Source organism: Pyrus communis, chromosome 15 (genome assembly GCF_041283825.1).
Source record: "Pyrus communis isolate YQ-2024b chromosome 15, ASM4128382v1, whole genome shotgun sequence".
Classification (NCBI taxonomy): Eukaryota; Viridiplantae; Streptophyta; class Magnoliopsida; order Rosales; family Rosaceae; genus Pyrus; species Pyrus communis.
In genome coordinates, this window is record NC_142579.1 from 19810393 (window position 1) to 19829865 (window position 19473).

The window sequence follows — 19473 nt, forward strand, 5'->3', positions numbered from 1 at the left end:
CTGATACATCTTTTTTCCTTCTTTCTATTTTCATTTTCTTATTTGTTAATTTTTTGAGCACAGACAACATCATCATCAATAGCACTGGTCTAGCGCTTTTTTTCGTTGATCCAAACACTCCAAAATCAAATTCATAAGAATAAGTGTAAGTCAATTAATTATCATAAAATAAAAATGATAACACATTAAAAATTATTAAAAGAAAAATAGTTATTCTTTTTTAATGCACATTCGACTAATGTTAGATCAAAATTGTTGTAGGTTTTCTGGCTGGCCTCACCCTGTTAGAACACTCCCTCCCTCCAATCAGGCAAATGAGACTGAAGTTTTGCAGGCTGGAAAAAAGGTGACGATTGAAGAATTGGGCTATTTGGACCCGGATTTATATAAGGTACACATAATACTTATATTTTATCATGTTAGATCAAAACAATGATATTCACTTTTTACTTCTTTCATAGAAAATTTCTATTTAATGATTATGAACCATCTAAACATCTTTCTGAATATTTCACAAGATGATATATTTTTGTACAAGACATCAATGAAGCGGTTTAACACAAGGTATGAATGGTGGTATGCTGCTTGCCCTACATGTGCCAAACAAATGTACAAGGACCCAACGAGTGGTCAATTGATCTATCAAAAACATCCAAATCAAATCCCAACTACTTGGTAATGACTTAAACACCATATTTCACTTTTGTCAATTAATCATTGTCTCATATCGTTGTTAGACTGAAATTTATCATTTATTTTGTTTTAATTACATATTTTAAATTAATAGTTCATTGATCATGTGACCACATTACAAGTTAAAAACTTAATTGTTGGATGAACGTACTTACCTTCGTGCGGAAGCTTGAATCTCGACACGCTCCTACAAACACGAAAAAGTGCTTTGTTCTTTAGTGCACGTCTAAGACCTCAAAGGTCGTCAGGTTTGCTACAATATGTCGAGTTGCCCCTTGATTTTCACCTCCCAAGACCTAGGGAAAATAGTGATAGCTCTAGAGACCTAACTAGAATATGTTAACTTTATGGAAAAGCCTTGTGTTTCTCTCACACTACTTTCTCTCTTCCCCTAAGCTTCCTTCTACAACTTTAGGAAGAGGATGATACAGTGAATGAAATGCCATTCACGTTCCAAACTGAATTGGCTTTAGACATTCATCTAATTACTACGTTAGTAATTAGGATGTTAATATCCTCATGTGGGTAGACTCTTCACCTTATGGAATTTGGCATATTAGATAAATCCTACATCTCCCACTCACCCACATAGGGTGTGGCATAATATCAATCAACATACTTAGTTCACATCCATTCTAGTTTATCTCCTCATACAAGAAATAGGATGCAGGACCTTGCGAGAAACAATGTACATAACCATGAGCACTATCATTAAGCTATCACTAAACTAACAATAATGCATCACTCGGAAGTTCATCGCTTTAGACCCTAGATTGTTCGTCATACACCAAACTTGACATTCTTTATCCCTCGTTTATAAAAAGCAATGTCATGTCTCACAAGTATCGTGTATCCATTTCTTATATTTGATAACAAATATAAAAAAGACGATGCACAGTAATGAATCACTTGACATAGTGTTGTCTTCGAACCGTCTTCCCTAAGCTCTCATGTTAGTCTAATTTAGTTTAACTGCTTTCCTAGACACGCCTCTTGGGACAATACTTAACTCGACCATCTTAGATAAACGTGCTAAAGTAGCAATCATCAAATCTCCTCTTTCTGACATAGGCTTTAGTCCAAAGGGCATAAATGGTGGAATTGTATAGATCCTTTGTGGTTCACATAGTGATTGAAGCAAGGATTAATTCATCACTCCCACTTTCGGTCGGTTATAGCACATAGAGTATGATTTGTATGCTATAGTGTATCCTCATCTCAATGAATGTGTCACATATCCATCAGACATACACCATACGGAACTTAGTCTAGTCATTACACAAGCGCCTAACCTGAGTCTTCTAGCATAGTCACCTTCTCGGCGCCCACCTAGATACTCAGATCCTGTTCTACAAGCTTAAACATGAAACAAATTCATGTTCAACTTCTGTTAAGTCTTATCTTGGACATTTCTAAGGAGACATTCTATCTTATGCATATTGGTACGTGCAACAGACATGTGTCTGATCTCGCAGCCCAATGTGTTAAGGACCTAAATGTCTCATCTTGCTCACTATCTCAGTGCTAGGGCGAATCATTTGTGTGAAAAACGATTCTAGCTTGGTGATACTCGCAAAGATATGTAAACAATCATTTCAAAAATAAATAAACATGAAATGAGAAAACTTCAATGCCTTTTTATTCAAATAATAATGTCAAATACGAAGAAAAAACACACCAAACCTTATGTAAACCCATACTCTTTACATGAGTCAGAAAAGTGTTTCTAATATGGGTTTAGTCATGGAATCAGCAAGCATATTGCTAGTCGAGATATGTTTTAACACTACTTTACCCTTGGTAACCTTGTTCCTAAAGAAATGATATCGCGTATCTATGTGCTTAGATTTTCCATGATACTTTGGATCTTTAGTGTATGCTAATGCCGAAGTACTATCACAATAGACAAGTACAACTTCATGAGCATAAGCTGTAATACCCATTTGTCATAGAAACCTCCTTAGCCAAACAACTTCTTGAACTGCTGATCCAAGCACAATATATTTTGACTTCATTGTGGACAGAACAACACAAGTTTGTTTCTTGGTACACCAAGAAACAATTCCACCTTCAAGGATAAAAGCATAACCTGAGGTGGATGTTCCTTCATCTCTATCACTTGCCTAGTCAGCATCACTATACCCTTTTAGCTTCAGATCCCTTATTTGGTAACATAGAGCTAAGTCTTTTGTTCCTTGTAGATATCTCATAATCCTCTGGATGGCTTGCCAGTGAGCTTGTCCACGATTATCTTGATAGTGGCTTACCATGCCCATGGCATAACAAATGTCTGGATGCATGTAAAGCATTGCGTACATTAGACTTCCTACCGCAGAGGCATATGGTACGTTTTCCATTTGTACTTTCTCTTTCTTAGTCTTTAGACACTGTTCTAAGGACAATATCGCCCTTTTTCCATAGGAGTGTCTATAGGTTTGGAGTTCTCCATCTTAAACCGTTCAAGTACCTTTTTAATGTAAGTCTCTTGAGACAAACTCAGAAGTTTTCTTGAGCGATCTCTCGTGATCTTAACTCCAAGCACATAGTGTGCTTCACCTATATCTATCATCTTAAAATGGGATGGCAACCACGTTTGCGTAGTTTCTATAGAGGTCTTGTCATTTCCTGTTAGTAGGATGTCATCAACATACAGAGAAAGTATGAGAATACTTTTTCTAAATTTCTTAATATACACACAGTGGTCTTCCTCAATCATCTAAAAACCAAATGAAGTGATTGAATTATGGAATCTAATGTTCCACTGTCTAGACGCTTGCTTGAGGCCATAAATGGAACGTTTTAGGCAACAAACTTTGTGCTCTTGTCCCTTGGCCTTGAAGCCTAGTGGTTGATCCATATATATCTCCTCGTCTAGTTTTCCATTGAGAAATGTTGTCTTAATATCTATTTGGTAAAGTTCCAAATTTAGTTGAGCAACAATAGCTAAAATGAGGCGAATAAAGGCAAACCTCACCACAGGGGAGAATGTCTCTTCATATTCTACACCTAATTGTTGAGTGTATACTTTCGCCACAAGGTGTGCTTTATATTTGTCAATTGAACCATCCGCTTTTCCTTTGATTTTTAAAACCCACTTGTTTCCAGTGGTTTTACGATCAAGCGGAAGATCAACTATGATCTGTATTTACACTAACCTAAATTATAGATTAATTTAAACCAAATTAAACTCGCAAGCGCACAAATCAATTGTAATAATATATGCAAATACGAGGTTGATCCCACAGGGATTGCTTTAACACCAATTTAACCGATTAATCACGCTAGACTTAATTCAACAAACAAAGGATATGCTGAATTGAATAATTCATTAAGACTATAATTAACAAGAAAAAGAAAAGACAGTTAATTAAAATAAACACACGACAGAAGAAGAAATTGAGAAACAATGGAAGTCTAAGGTTATGAATCCACCAATAACAATCCTATTTACTTTTCCTAGAGACAACTACTATCCCATTACCATGCCAATGTTAAAGGTTGTTCTTTCTAAGGTATGAATTAATTTGTGGTCAGGCATCAACTCTTGTATCTCTACATGATAATTATATCCTATTGGTTAGACATACAATTGAACACATAAAAACCAATTCAGCGTAGAAGAATCATGTAAACCAAGTAGGACTAGCTTGATATTGGTCATCCTCACTAGTTTGTCTACTATTCTTAATCTTAGTTTTAATAAACCTAATTGATTGGTCATCCTCATAGATTTATCTAAATATCTAGATGCAAAATTCCTAAAGGTGATCAGTCATTAGAAATTCAAATCTAGAATAAAATGCCCACAAAGATTAAAAATATAACATGACATATAATCAGATAATAATTAACAAAGTACTTCGCAAATATTCATGTCATGACTTCATCATAAACCTTAGAAAATAACTTAGTTACACATAGATATAAAAATAAAAGAAAGATAGACCCCAGGATCCATGGAAAAGCACATCCCTGAGCTCCTCTTTACAAATTGTAAAGATGGTGAATGGTGCAGTGGTTGTGTGGTAATATGGGTATGCAGGAGATCTGTAGAGAGAGCTTAGGGCACCTTATTTATACTAGTAAAAACTTAAAAGGTCTGGAAGAAACTCTCCTAAAATAAAACAAACTCCTAATTAATTAATGACACAAACTAGGAAAGAATCCTTCTTGGCTTGGGAAACACGTCATCTGTCTTGCACGCCAGTTTTGGGGTCGATTTATCTTCTGGAAAATTCTGTAAAAATATGGGAAACGTAGATTTATCTCTTATATTTCTAGGCATATATTGTATGCTTGTAGGAAAAATCGGGAAAACCTTCAAATCTTCATTCTCCCACAGCTGCGCAATTCTGACGGTAAAACAACTTGTGCAGGATTGATTTGTAAAATTGGAATGAATGGCTTCATGGAAAATTATGAAATTCGGATACAACAATCTTCAGCCTCTTAGCTTCCTTCTCCAATTAGTCTTGCATCAAAACTCCTTTGAAAAGTTGAATTATCACCAAAAACGTTCTAAGTGCACAGATTGGAGTTAATGCTTCTTTGTAAGAAGAAGGTTCATCATCTTCTGAAGGTATGCAAATGTAGGTCTCCCCATCAACCTCTAAATGACGTTTGGGTACGTGTCCTCTTTTGCTCATTCGAACTGTGTGACCTTGAGTTTCAGAGGGTACGCTCCCATCAATGGGTATATTCTCTTAAGTGTCCATGGGTACACTCTTACTAGGTTATGTACTCCTACTCGAATCAATTTATTTTACATCATCTTTAGTGACCATCGGATTGGAAATTAATTCCCCTCCTTTGCTTGTAGATGTTGTGAACTCTTCATCTTTCTCCAACTCATTAAGATCAAGGTTTTTGATCTCGGTTCTTCCTCCATCTGGATGTTCACCAAACATCACATAACCTTTCGAGTTTTCACAATATCTTATGAAGATATGTTTATTGGCTCTAGGACCTAACTTTCCAAATTTATGTGATTGATTATGAACAAAACCAGCACAACCCTAAGGATGCAAATTATGCAAATTTTGTTTTGCACCATTCCAAAGTTCGTATGGGGTTGAGGGTCTTTGAAGGCACATGGTTGAGTATATATGTCGCAGTCAACAATGCATCACCCCAAAAAGATATGGGGAGATTTGTCTGCGCCATCATAGACCTTACCATGTCTAGTAAAGTTTTGTTTCTTCTTTCAGCCACACCATTTTGTTGTGGCGTGGCATGCAAGGAACAAAAAGTTGTCTGCATATCCCTTTACTTTCACAAAAAACCTTGAATTGGTCAAACAAATACTCTCATCCACGATCAGTGGAAGAGCTTTTACAGTATTCCCTTTTTTATTCTCAATCTTAGCCACAAAGCATTTGAAACATTCAAAGCCTTATATCGATGAGTGATCAAATACACATAACCATATCGTGTGTAATCATCAATCAAAGTCAAAATGTAAGAGGCAACATGACGGGCCTTCATATTCATCGGTCACATATGTCAGAGTGGATCAACTCCAATGGTTGAGTAACTCAAATAGCTTTTCAAAAAAGCTTTCTAACTACTTCGCCAACTAAACAAGACTCACCTATAGGAGGATTGGCATTAGTGAGTGACCCCAGCAGGCTTTCTCTAACTAACCTTGTCATTCTATCTTGTCCTATATGCCCTAGTCTAGCATGCCATGCTTCATAATTAACATGTTTAATAACAGTTACTAAACAAGTAGAAGAATAAGAATTAATTAAATCCAAGCAAACAAAGTCGTTCTTCATTGAACTATATCCAATTTCAACTCAATCCAAATAGTTCACAAGTCTAGACAGGCTGAAGTAAAAAAATATCCTTTATTCAAAAGTGTAGTAACTGAAAGTAAATTAAATTGCATCCCAAGGGCGTGCAAGACATCATCCTGAAGTAGTTTGCACCCAATATGAAGTTGAAGTCTATAAGTACCAACTCTTAAAGCTTCTGTACGACTTCCTTCACCCACGTACACCCAATGTGACTAAAGCTTCTGTACGACTTCCTTCACTCGCATACACCTAATGTGACTTTGTTGGGAAGCGTTGATAATTTACGAACCCATCTTTCTCTCGTGTCACATGTTTGGTTACTCCAATGTCTACAATCCAACTATCGGACGTGGGAGCAACATGTATATGCGAACATACATAAACATTGACATATTTAGGGTGAGGGATTACCTTTTTATTTGGCTCAGTGCGATTATGAGCAAAGTGACTCTTCTTCTTACAGTTAAAGCATTTTGACTTGGATTCGTCTTTCTTGCCACGTTTACCTCTACGAACCTTGGTCTCATTAGGATTAGGAGCAAGATTTGCATCATTTTTCTTAGACTTGGTCTTACCCTTTCCCTTGAATTGGTTACCCATTTTGGAAGACCCATATTGAGTCAAAAGGGCAGTACTCTAGGTTGCCACTCGACACTCACCTTCCAGCTCAACATGACGTGAGATGTCATGAAATTTCTTAATTTGATCATTGTGTGTCATGATCTATTCCAGGGCATCCTACAAGTCTGGGAAGAACCTAATCACAACTTGAACTTGCTGCTCATCAGTAAAGATACTCCCAGCAGTTTTCAAATCTTGTATCATATTGGACATCTTTCTCAAATGTTCATATACAGAGTGCTTGGGATCCATCTTATAAACCTTAAACTTCAACACCAAACTTCTCAGCTTAGTAGTTGAGGTATCACCGAAAGAAAATTTTAGCCGGTCCCACATTTCCTTGGCGGTTGAGTACCCTTCATACTCACCAATAAGATCATCATGCATGTTGCTTAACATAGTAAAGTAGGAACTTCAATCTTTCTTGAACCAAATATCATAAAACCCGTATGCTGAGCTGAAGTGGTTCCATTTATCTCCATGTCAGGCTCAAGCAGCAAAGCCTTTAAAGGCTCTAGGAGCTTTTGTTCATTGAGAAGACATTAGATCTTCCTATGCCAGATATCATGTTTGGTTCCAACCAGCTTTTCACCTTTGGTCAAATTAGCAACAACATTCTTTGTAGCTTTTTCTTTCTATAAGAGTGAAATAATTTATGACATTATTTTACACATCTTTCGTTTATTTATTTCAAAAACCCATCACTTCTCTCATAGGTTGAAATCGAAAAATCCACTACATCGCTCCTAATTATTTTCGAAATAAATCTTAGTTAAAACATAATTTCGTTTTACATTCTAAGCTATCCAATTTCATGCATCATTCAACTGAGTGCAAGAAAAAACAATTATATGCAAAGACACAAACAATCACATAGTATTCATGCATATAATGGACCTTTCGTTGGGATTAAATTAGGGTTACAGACAATGGGCTCGACAAGTGGGCCTTTGTAAGTGTGGCCAGGTCAAATTCGAGAGGGGTGGCAGCGCAAAACTTTTAAAAACCAACCCTCTTTGACACCTAAGGTCTCCTTAAAGATTTTTTCTAGACACCACATCAAGTAAAAGGTGACCATTAATGAACCCTAGTCAAATATCTAATTTTAGGCCCAACTAGAGCATGTTTGATGAATATCCTAAATATGGACCATTTTGCTAAATGACATGTTCAAAAACAAGCCCAATCCAATAATTCACAATTAAATAATTAAATAATCATATTTAAATATTCTTCTAAAGAACATTCCTTTCTAATTTAAAATGCTCAATCAGCATGAACAAATTTATCAACATAATCATTTTGACATTTCAAGAATCATGGCATAATATGGATAATTATTTAATATTAGTAGTTTAATTTTAAAACGAAATTAAAATTAACCTAATAAAGCAAAAAAAAAAAAAAAAAAAAAAGTTTCTTCAATTTCAGGAAATTAAAAAACGTCTAACCTATATCCTGTTAGATTTGATTCCCTGAGACAAGTTCAATGGTGTAAACAATATCTCTGTATACCTAGTGGTACTAGTGTACTCGCCTAGGCCGAGAGTGGAAGATAACAGACATCTGTTCATCTTTTTCCTCATGAAATCTAGAATTTCCAGATTTCGTGTTCTCACGAAGCCTGTTTATAGAGGCCATAACTTTGTCATTATATATCCATTTTATGCACATTTTATATTGTCAGAAAGTTCAAATTACTATCTACAATTAAGTCTTCTTGGATGAATTCCAAAAAAACTCTCTAGGTGCACAAGAAAAGGGCTCGGAAAAACCTTGAAAATTTCATTTTTCATGCTAATCCAATACTATAGTTTCAATTTTCTCTCTACTTGCTTGGTTTTTCTTTACCATATTTTAAACATAATTTAAAATGAATGTAAAGAACATATCCCTAGCATTTAAACCCAGAAAAAACAAGCATGCAAAAAAACGAAATTTTAAAAGCAAGCATCCATGGTTTTTCAACATTCCTAACATGGCACATTCATAAATATCTCATGTAATCGTGCATGGGTGAGTGGCTCTAATACCACTGTTCGATAAACGTATGTATCTTTGTGTGGAAACTTCAATCTCGATACGCTCTTTCAAACACAAACAAGTGCTTTGTTTTTCTATGCACGTCTAGAACCTCAAAGGTTGTCGGGTTGGCTATAGTATGTCGAGTTGCCCCTTGGTTTTTGCCTCCCAAGACCTAGGGCAAATAGTGATATCCCTAGAGACCTAACTAGAATATGTGAACTTTATGGAAAAGCCTTATGTTTCTCTCACACTAGTTTCTCTCTTCCTCTAAGCCTCCTTATATAGCTTTAGGAAGAGGATGATACAATGAATAAAATGCCATTCACATTCCAAACTGAAATGGCTTTAGACATTCATCTAATTACTACATTAGTAATTAGGATGTTAATATTCTCATGTGGGTGGACCCTTCATCTTTTGGAATTTATCATATTAGATAAATCCTATATTAATCAAATTTGAAACACAACTTTACGTAGCCATCTTTTTGTTTTTCATATATAGTAGAAAAACATGTTTGCGCGACGGAGCAAATTTTGTTGCACAAAGTATGTTTGCGCGATCCAAAACACAAAACGTCACGCAAACGGCTTTTGCGCTACGCCAGCCTTCATTGCGCAAAGTGTCGTCGCACAAAGCAGCTTTGTGCGACGCCAGTGCACCTACGTCGCGCAAAGTTAAGTGCACTGGCATCGTGCAAAGTCAACGACTTGTTCTACTCCACTTAATCAATTTAGGAGGTAAAAACTGCAAACCCAATTGCAGCAGCTACCTCCCTCCCCCATCTCTCTTGAAAACCTTCTCCAATCCCTCATTTGCTCATAAATTCAACATACAAATATTCCATCTCTTTTCATCATGCAATCCCTCCTTTGCTATTTGATGTTCTTTGATTCAGAGTAAGCATATCTAATTTAGCTATTGAGAATTGATTTTTTTTTTTGAGAAACGTGAATTGAATACTAGGGGTGGATACGGTCCGATTCGGCCCAGTTCCACCCTCAAACTGGAACCGGAACCAAAAAATTTAAACGGTTCGGTTCGGTGCGGTTCTGCTTAAATTTATTACTAAAACCATACGGTTCGGTTCATGACGGTTCCAATTCGGTTTATACTGGTTTACAGATCTAACCAAAATTATATATATGTTTTTTTTTCTAATTTTCTACTTCTAATACCAAACACATATTTCAACCACAAATTCAAGTAAATTTGAGTTTCCACTACTAGATCTACAATATTAGTGACTGGAAGATAGAAAGTGTGCATATAAATATAAATCAAAAGATAGAAAGGCTCATATCAAGACCAAAGTGTAGATCTTAAACTAAAACTAAAATGTACATAATGCATAATATACTGAAAAAGAATGGAGAAAAATAATGTAGGGGGAGAAAAGTGATAAAACAAAAAAGGATGGGGAGAGAAGTGAAGAAAAAAATTGGGCTTATGCACATGGTCTTCTTGGAAAAATGTCTTATTTATATAAAAATAATAATAAAACAATAATTTATATTAAAAGTGGTTCGGTTCAGTTCCTCCAGTTCTTAATATTTCCAAACCGGAACCAAAACCATTTGAAACGGTTCGGTTCGATTTTTGTTCCAGTTTTGACTTTTTTGGTCAACGTGGTTTTTTACGGTTTTTTTTGTCACGGTTCGATTCGATTTTTCAGTTTGATGGTTTTTATGCCCAGCCTTATTCAATACATGGCTTATATATTTGAAGTTTCAATCATTTGTTTTGAATGTTTATTGTATAACGGTATAAAATCAGTTGAATTTGATGAGGGAATGCTTGTTATTTGCTGCAGCCTTACATTACAATGAAAATAAAGTCTAACAGAAATTCCCCTCACCTTCATCTATGGATTTGGTTGTCATTCCAGTCCCACAAGATGATCATGTTTTCTCGTTATGTTTGTGCTACTAGGCCAGCATGCCAAAGCAATATCTTCCCCTTTTAGGCTAGTCAATTGCACTATACAGGTAACTAACTCACACTCTCTCAGTCAAACCACTTGGGAACTTTTCTAATTTTAGGACACAACTTATCAAACCAACTACAATGCGTTATTTTTTTAAATTAGATGAATGTTTGTCTGGTTTATTATAATGATGAATAAGCACTTTCAGTTTGTAACTTTAGAAGGATTATAAAATGAATGAACTATTTGGAATATTTGGTTGCAAGACCCTGTTGCTTGTAGATGCCAAAAGTTCCTACCGACAATACCAAGTTTGAGTTGGTGGATTATTGGATGCCAATTTCTAGACACAGTTACTCTTTTGTGATTGAAACCTAACCTTTTTGGGTTTTTATAGTTCTAGTTGCAATAGTCATTTTTAGATTCTCTTGTGTAGATGCGTAAAGTGAAATAAAGGGTGCATAAGTCACTTTATATTACAATGAAATTGAAGTCTAAGAGAAATTTAACTACATTTGAGATGTCACAGTGTACATAAATCACTTTATTTTCTTCACCAAATTAGTTTTTATTAATTTTATCTATTTTATTTAGTTTTAGTAATTATTGTGATTTAGTTTATTTGTATGCACCTGTTTTTGTACATCACCTACAAAATTGTTTTCTTTTTCTTCAAGAAAAGCTTAATTTCCCATTTGAGAATTAGTTGGATTTCGTGTATGGATGCAAAAGCATGACTGCGTTCCAATTAATTCTTGAATTGTCCCATTTTTTGGACAGTTTAGGAATGCATAGTTATGTGTTGTAGTTTGTAGTTCATGGATTATGTTTCGATAGTGGAAATTTTGGTAACATTTCCTGATGTTCTTCGAGTACACGATGGATATTATGTATCTACGGCGTGCACTTGAAGAACTGTAAGGAGATGTTGCCAAAATTAGCCCACGTCAAAATTTAATCCATTAGAATCATAAATTATGGCACATAACTGTGCATTCCTAAATGGGATAGGGCCCTTACCGAAGGAATAAGGTGACAAAACAATAGTTGAAGTTGTTCTAATTCTTGTACTTTTATTGGGATTGTAGACAAAATGGATAGACAGTGGATACATAATCATAATAGATGTGTTGTTGAGTGCTTGGATGGAATAGATGAGTTCATTGAATTAACCTAGGTTCAACTCATATCCGATGTCCGTGCAAGAGGTGTAACAACTCAATGTGGGTGACATTCGAATATGTTCGATTTCATTTAGTAAGAAATGGGATGATGGAGACCTATACTACTTTGTATCATCATGGAGAATGATTAGACCAAGCTTCGTCTTCATACGTGACACAAGTGGAGATTGTTGAATCTAATGTGGATCCTAGTGAACAAGTTATGAATATTCTAAATGACGTTTATCCATACGCCTCGAGCAACACCAATCAGGAAGGGGAAGATGATGGTCGTCCAACCATGGACAGTGAGGCATTAAAAAACTATGAAAAACTGTTGAAAAATGCCAAGCAAGAATTATATCCGGGTTGCGAGAACTTTTCGATGCTCACAACAATTATGGAGTTGATGCATGGCAAGATCAAGTTTCGCTTGTCAAACAAGTGTTCTGATTACTTTTTGGGAGTTATCAAGATGATGCTTCCAAAGGAGAATTGTTTACCTGAAGATCATAAAAGTGCCCAAAAAGTGTTAAAGAGTCTCGAATTTGGGTATGAAAAAATTCACGCATGTGTAAATAATTGTATATTGTTCTATAAGGAGAACAAACAGTTGGATAAATGCCCTATCTGTAATAAGCCGAGGTTTAAAATGACATCATAGAATAGAAGGACAAAGATTCCACAAAAAGTAATGCGTTATCTTCCATTGAAGGCTAGGTTGCAGAGATTGTACATGTCGATGCATACCACAACCGACATGAGATGGCATAAAGAAGGATGGGTAAATGACGATGTTATAAGGCATCCTATAGATGGACATGCATGGAAAGAATTCCCAGATGTACCCTGATTTTGCAGCTGACCTGCACAACGTCAGATTGAGGCTTGCCAACGACAGGTTTAATCCGTTTGGGGTTTTAAACCAAATCCACAACACTTAGCCGGTCGTTGTGTTTCCTTATAATTTTCCGCCTTGGAAGTGCATGAAAAAAGAATACATGATGTTGACTCTATTAATTACCGAAGATCTAGGAAAGTCCATTGATGTTTATTTGCAATCGTTGGTTGATGAGCTAAAAGATTTATGGGAAAACGGTGTTTGTACATACGATAAGTATACTGGGCAGATGTTCACCATGTGAGAAAAGTTTGTTATCTTAGTCATCATAGATGGTTCCCTAGGGACAACGTGTGGCGTCAGAATAATAAAGCCTTCTATGGCACCAAAGTGACTCGACCAGGGCCAAGAGAATAGTCCGAAGATGAGATTTTGGATTAGTTAAACCTTTCGGAATTTGGTCATTTCAGCAAAGGGGTCAATAAGCCCAAACTAACTACACATCTGAACTAGACGTACAAGAGTATGTTATTTGAGCTCCCGTACTGGTCAAAGTTAAAATTGAGACACAACCTCAATGTTATGCATATTGAGAAAATGTGTTTGATACTTTGGTCGGGACAATTCTGGACATTGAAGGAAAAATGAAGGACACGATCGAAGCTCACCTCAATTTGGAACGAATAGACATTAGGTCATCTTTGTGGATGAAGAGAGTCGGTTGTACATTGAAGAAAGGCCATCCCTTTTTTACAGTTATGCCGAATGGGAAGAAAGAGTTTTTCAACTTCATTTCTTCTGTAAAGTTTCCAAATGGGTATGCTTCTAATATCTCGCATTGCATGAATGTGAGGGGGTGTAAATTTTCAAACATGAAGAGTCATGACTGTCATGTGATACTCCAACGCATTCTTTTGGTAGGTATTCAACACTTATTGCTTCTTGATGTGGTGAAACCAATCGTGTTGTTGCCGAGATTTTTTTCGCAGTTGACTGCAAGGTGTCTGTGGAAGTTAAATGTTAAACAATTGTAGGATGACATTGTGAACGTCTTATGCATGTTCAAACAAATATTTCCCCCTGCTTTCTTTACAAGTATGATTCACGTGATGATTCACTTGCTAGATAAGGCATTACTTGCTAGACCAGTGAACTGTCGATGGATGTATCCAATAAAAAGTACTAAATTAAGCATATATATATATAATAGATTCATGATCAACAAACGCTTTGAATAATTTGTAGCATATCTCTTATTTGTGCAGATATTTTGGTGAGTTGAAAAAGTGTGTCTGAAACAGGGCACAGCCTGAATGATCACTTGTGGAGGCATAGGTGGAATATGAGTCACTTAATTTTTGTGCAATGTATCTTCAAGATGTTGAGACAACTTTCAATCGTCCTCAACGCAATAGTGACAGTGGTGTCAGAAAAGAGAAATTGTCTGTTTTTACCCAAATTACGGGACCATTCGGCAATCCTGTAAAAGACGAACTATTTACCAAAAAGGACATGGACGTAGTGCATTGGTTCATACTCAACAATTGTGACAAGGCATTACCATACCTTGAAGATGATGAACAGTTGATGAAGAGGGAACATCCTTCACATTTATATGCCAAGAAGCACCGTGACTTGTTTCCTTCGTGGTTTCATGCACATGTAAGTTGTATGTGGTTTGAATTGAGCATATTTTCCAACTTGTTCATGCGCGTCTTTAAATTTGGTTACATTAACAGGTTAACTTTTGTGTATGTGCCGGGTGCGGGCGACATTGAAGATATTGATTTTTATGGCAAACTAACTAGTGTAGTACAATTGCTTTACAAAGACAGGTGTCAAGTGATACTGTTTAAGTGTCTTTGGTTTGATACAAACCCACATAACCGAACAAGTGTTAAGCGAGACCATGGTTTACTATCAATAAACACTACGAGACATTGGTACAATGAAGACCCATAAATTTTGGCAACTATGGTGAAACAAATATTCTATCTAGACGACCCTAAAGCTAGCAATGGTTAGAAAGTTGTTCAGAAGATTGATCGAAGAGGGCTATACGATATTTCAGAACTATATCATGATTATAACGTCGCTAACCAATAGTTATCATCTTCAATAGAAATTGGTGAAGAAACACTCTGGGATACTAATATTGTCCAAGAATCGTTTGACGTACTTGGAGTTCCCGAATTCAAAATATCAATTGATCCTGGTGATCTGCCTCAATACAATGCACCGGAAGAGGCAAACGAAGATAAAGACGAATGGAAATCCATTAATGATAGTAATGAGGATAGCAAGAGTTATTATTGTAGTTTGGATGAAGATTAATATAAACTTGTAAAGGAAAAAACAGGAGGCTGAGGGTTTAACACCACTTCTCATCTACCCAACTCTAATATTCCCAACAAATCGTCTGATCGTCTCCATTTTTTGATCAGGTATTTCTCTGATTTGTTGTTTTTTTTTTTTTTTGTTTTTTTTGGGCATTCAATACATTTGCTAATTTTGCTTCTGATTTTTGGATCGATGAATGTTCTCAAGAAAAAGACATGCTTGATATGGTAACTATCAAATTGGATTAAGTGTTCCACGAGGAAAGAAGGTTGCACAATTTATTGTTCAAATCCCTGCTTCCTAAGGATGATGCTGATGAAAGGGATTGCATACTAAAGGTCAGAGCAGGTATTAAGTAACTGCCCAACAAATTTTTATTCCATTGCATGTCTTTTATCTTTTTATTTTTTATATGACAAAAGCTTTCATTGGGAACTGGTGGGGACGAGGCTTCTTTGTTTGCAATGGACATATTTAAAATGTACGTTTGTATCAATACTTGTAAATTCTTGTATGCATTTTCTCTCGAGAGTCTGTGTCTAATAATTAACCACATGTAACTTGTAGTGTTGATTCATGTATCAAATTATGTGACCAGTAACACTAAGAACAATTATTTGGTACAAATTAAATTTTTGTGACTTTTGTTGTTTTAATGTATGGATGAATTAAACAAACATGGAAAGGCTTAAAAATTATTTAATTTTAACATGACCTACCAAAATTGCAATTCCCTTTGATTTCGAAGTGTGGACACATAAGGAAACTGATATCAGAATCTAGTGATGTTGCTGATCTATCTGTCATTGAACTATCTGATGTTTCGGGTAGATCAAAAGCATTTGAGCTTGCAGCAAAATTCTGCTATGGAATAAATTTCGAGATAAGCATAGAGAACATCGCAATGCTCCGATGTGTCGCAGAGTATCTTCTGATGACTCAAGACTATGCGGTTGGAAACCCTATGGGAAGAGCTGATGCATACTTAAATGAAGTGGCATTGAAGAGCCTAGCAGGTGTAGTTACTGTTTTGCACATGTCAGAAAGTTTCCTCCCAATGGTGGAGAAGGTAAAATTAGTGAACCGCTGCATAGATGCAATTGCTTTTATAGCCTGCAAAGAGAGCCAGTTCAATATGTCCAATAGGGCTGATGGCAGCAATGAGGGTGTGGTTTCTTTAGCAGTGTATCATCCAAAACCTGTTGTGGATTGGTGGGCTGAAGACTTAATTGTTCTTAGAATCGATATGTTCCAACGTGTTATGATTGCAATGCTGGTAATAGGGTTTAAGCTATTAGACGATATAGGGTGACTGATGCTACATATGACTGATATTGCATATGGATATTAGACGATATGGGGTAATTGATGCTACCAGATTTTATATTCCCTTTTTCCATGGGATTCTCTATTAAGTCTAATCCCTTAATTTGAGGAAGATTGACATCTAGATGACTTGTTGTTACTTTTGTGCTAGCTACTTGCTGCACTCCCTTAATTTAAGGAGTGACAGCTTTAGGGTTTACTGGGTTAGTAGGATTTGCCAAGGGTTGCTTGTAACCTTCTACCTCATTATATATCCCCCATTATACATTCAATCAATCTAGGAAAAATACATTCAAACAAACTTAAAATTTCCACATAAGCAATATGCTCTCGGACTAGTACTCATGCTCTATGCGCAAAAATCGCTAAGAGGTTTGATGAGAACTTACTCCACAATGTCATAATTTTTAGTTTAGTAGCTCATGTCTTGACATATAAATCTTTTTTTGGCATAGGAAATATTTGGAAAGGGGAGGAAGAAAATTGAGCTGCGACAAGAGCACGAGAAGAGGGTTGTCTTAGAAACAATTGTGAGTCTTCTGCCAAGGGAGAAAAATGAAATGTCAGTTAGGTTTTTTTTCCATGCTGCGAAAACCCTGGAGACAACGGTTGCTTGCCAGCTAGATTTGGAGAAGAGAATGGGGTTGCAATTAGCACAAGCTGTTTTAGATGATCTCTTGATTCCATCATATTCCTATACCGGGGACACATTGCTTGATGTCAACACTGTGCAAAGGATCGTGACGAATTACCTTGAATATGAAATGCAGAGGAGCCGTTTGGGATATAATTCAGAGGATGATTTTGGTTCTCCTCCACCAACTGACATGGTACGTGTCGAAAAGCTAATGGAGAACTACTTGGCCGAATAGCACTGACTGTAACGTATATGTCTCAAAGTTCATTGGCATTACTGAACTAATTCTAGAACAATCAAGGGAAACAGAAGATGGCATGTATAAAGCCATAGATATCTACCTAAAGGTGCATATTTTCGTGTATATCTTTCTTAACAGCAAATGCTACATGTATTTACGATGGTTATTTAGGCTTTTTATGTAGGGTAGTGAGTTTCACACTCCCCTTTTCTCCGCCTGAACTCCTTTTTTTTTTCTTTTTTTTTCTTTTTTTTTTTCTAGCCTTGGATTGTATAAATCAAAGGAGAATCAAGGAACATAAACAAGGGGAGGAGTGCAAAATGAGAATACAAAGTGTGAAAATAACTACCATTCTATTTTAATAGAGATGAAATTGCCATGGGATCAAAACATCTCTCAGCTGGATTCAAATGGCATTTTCTAATACAAAACATCTCTTAGATAGATTATCACACAAGAAAGGCTGGAAGTTTGAAGTGGTGGATATAACTGAGTCTGATCTTAAAGGATATAAGGTGTGTGTTAGAATATAATATTGTAAACCTTAGTTAGTTAGTTAGTTAGAGACATTGCTCTCTCTATATATACTTCATTGTAATAACTTCTTGAGTAAGAAATCAATACAACAGATTCTGCAATTCATCTCTCTAAAACCTCTTCTCTCTCTCTCTCCCCCTCTCTAGTTCTTGAAACCTTAATCATTTCTCAATCTCTCTCTACATTAACATGGTATCAGAGCCATTAAAGCTTGATCAGCTTCTTTGATCCTTTCTTTTGCTTCCGCTACATAATATTCTTTCTTCTTCTGTCTTGTGGGTATATCAAGATTACCCAGTTCTTCATTCTTCGCTCTGAAAGGTTGTGCACACCAAGTGTTTGAGTCTTTTCCTCAGACAGATTTCTCTACAATTTTTCCGAAATGGTAACTGCGAATCAACTTCAAATCTTGCAATCACCAATCACTGGATTGATTTCATCTGTTTCCATGTCTGTTACTACGAAACTGGATGAGACCAATTATCTACAATGGCATTTTCAGATGCAGTTGATGCTTGAAGTCCATGGAATTATCAGGTTCGTTGACGGATCAAATCTCTGTCCTGCTCAGTTTTCTTCTAGTTCTTCAAGAGATTCAGAGGTAACATCTGGTACTTCATCTTCAAGAACTGAAACTGATGAGTACAAAGTCTGGAAAATGCATGATCATTCCTTGATGTTGTTACTTACTGCAACACTTTCTTCATCCGCTATTTCCTATGTGATTGGTAGCAAGAGTTCTCAAGAGATGTGGGTTCATCTTCAAAACCAGTTTTTCTTACCAAGTACAAAAACTAGTATAATCAAATTACAAACTGATCTTTACACCATTAAGAAGGGATCAAATTCAATTTCCCAGTATCTTCAAAGAATTAAAGAAGCAAGGGATGGACTTTCTATTCTTGGTGTCATTTTTGCTGATGAAGACTTTGTGATCATTGCATTGAATGGACTCCCTCCAAAATACAACACATTTAAATGTGTACTCAGAGGGCGTGAGAGTATCATTTCACTAAAGGATTTTCGTGCACAATTGCTCGCTGAGGAAGCCATTGTGGATTGTGCTCTTGTTGAATGTGAGACAAAAGGTTCTTTCTTTCCTCTCTTTAGCTCTCAATTTCATGTTGGCTTCAATGGTGGTTATTATGCTCGATCCAATTTTAGTTCATGCCAGTCAAGCTATGGTAATAATGTTGATAGTTATAATGGAATTCTTGGCTCACCTCCATCTCTATATCCTAGTTCGCTGCCACCTGAAATTACTACATGTCAAATTTGTTCACATAAGGATCATCTTGCTGCCCATTGTTCTACTCAAACTACC

The 19473-nt window shown here is 36.1% G+C and overlaps 2 pseudogenes; both read left to right on the forward strand.

Annotated features, from left to right (window-relative positions):
- The first annotated feature begins 12921 nt into the window (after nucleotides 1-12921).
- LOC148690648 (uncharacterized) lies at nucleotides 12922-14102 on the forward strand (annotated as a pseudogene).
- A 331-nt stretch (nucleotides 14103-14433) lies between these two features.
- On the forward strand, nucleotides 14434-17804 carry LOC148690649 (BTB/POZ domain-containing protein SR1IP1-like; annotated as a pseudogene).
- Nucleotides 17805-19473: the final 1669 nt, after the last annotated feature.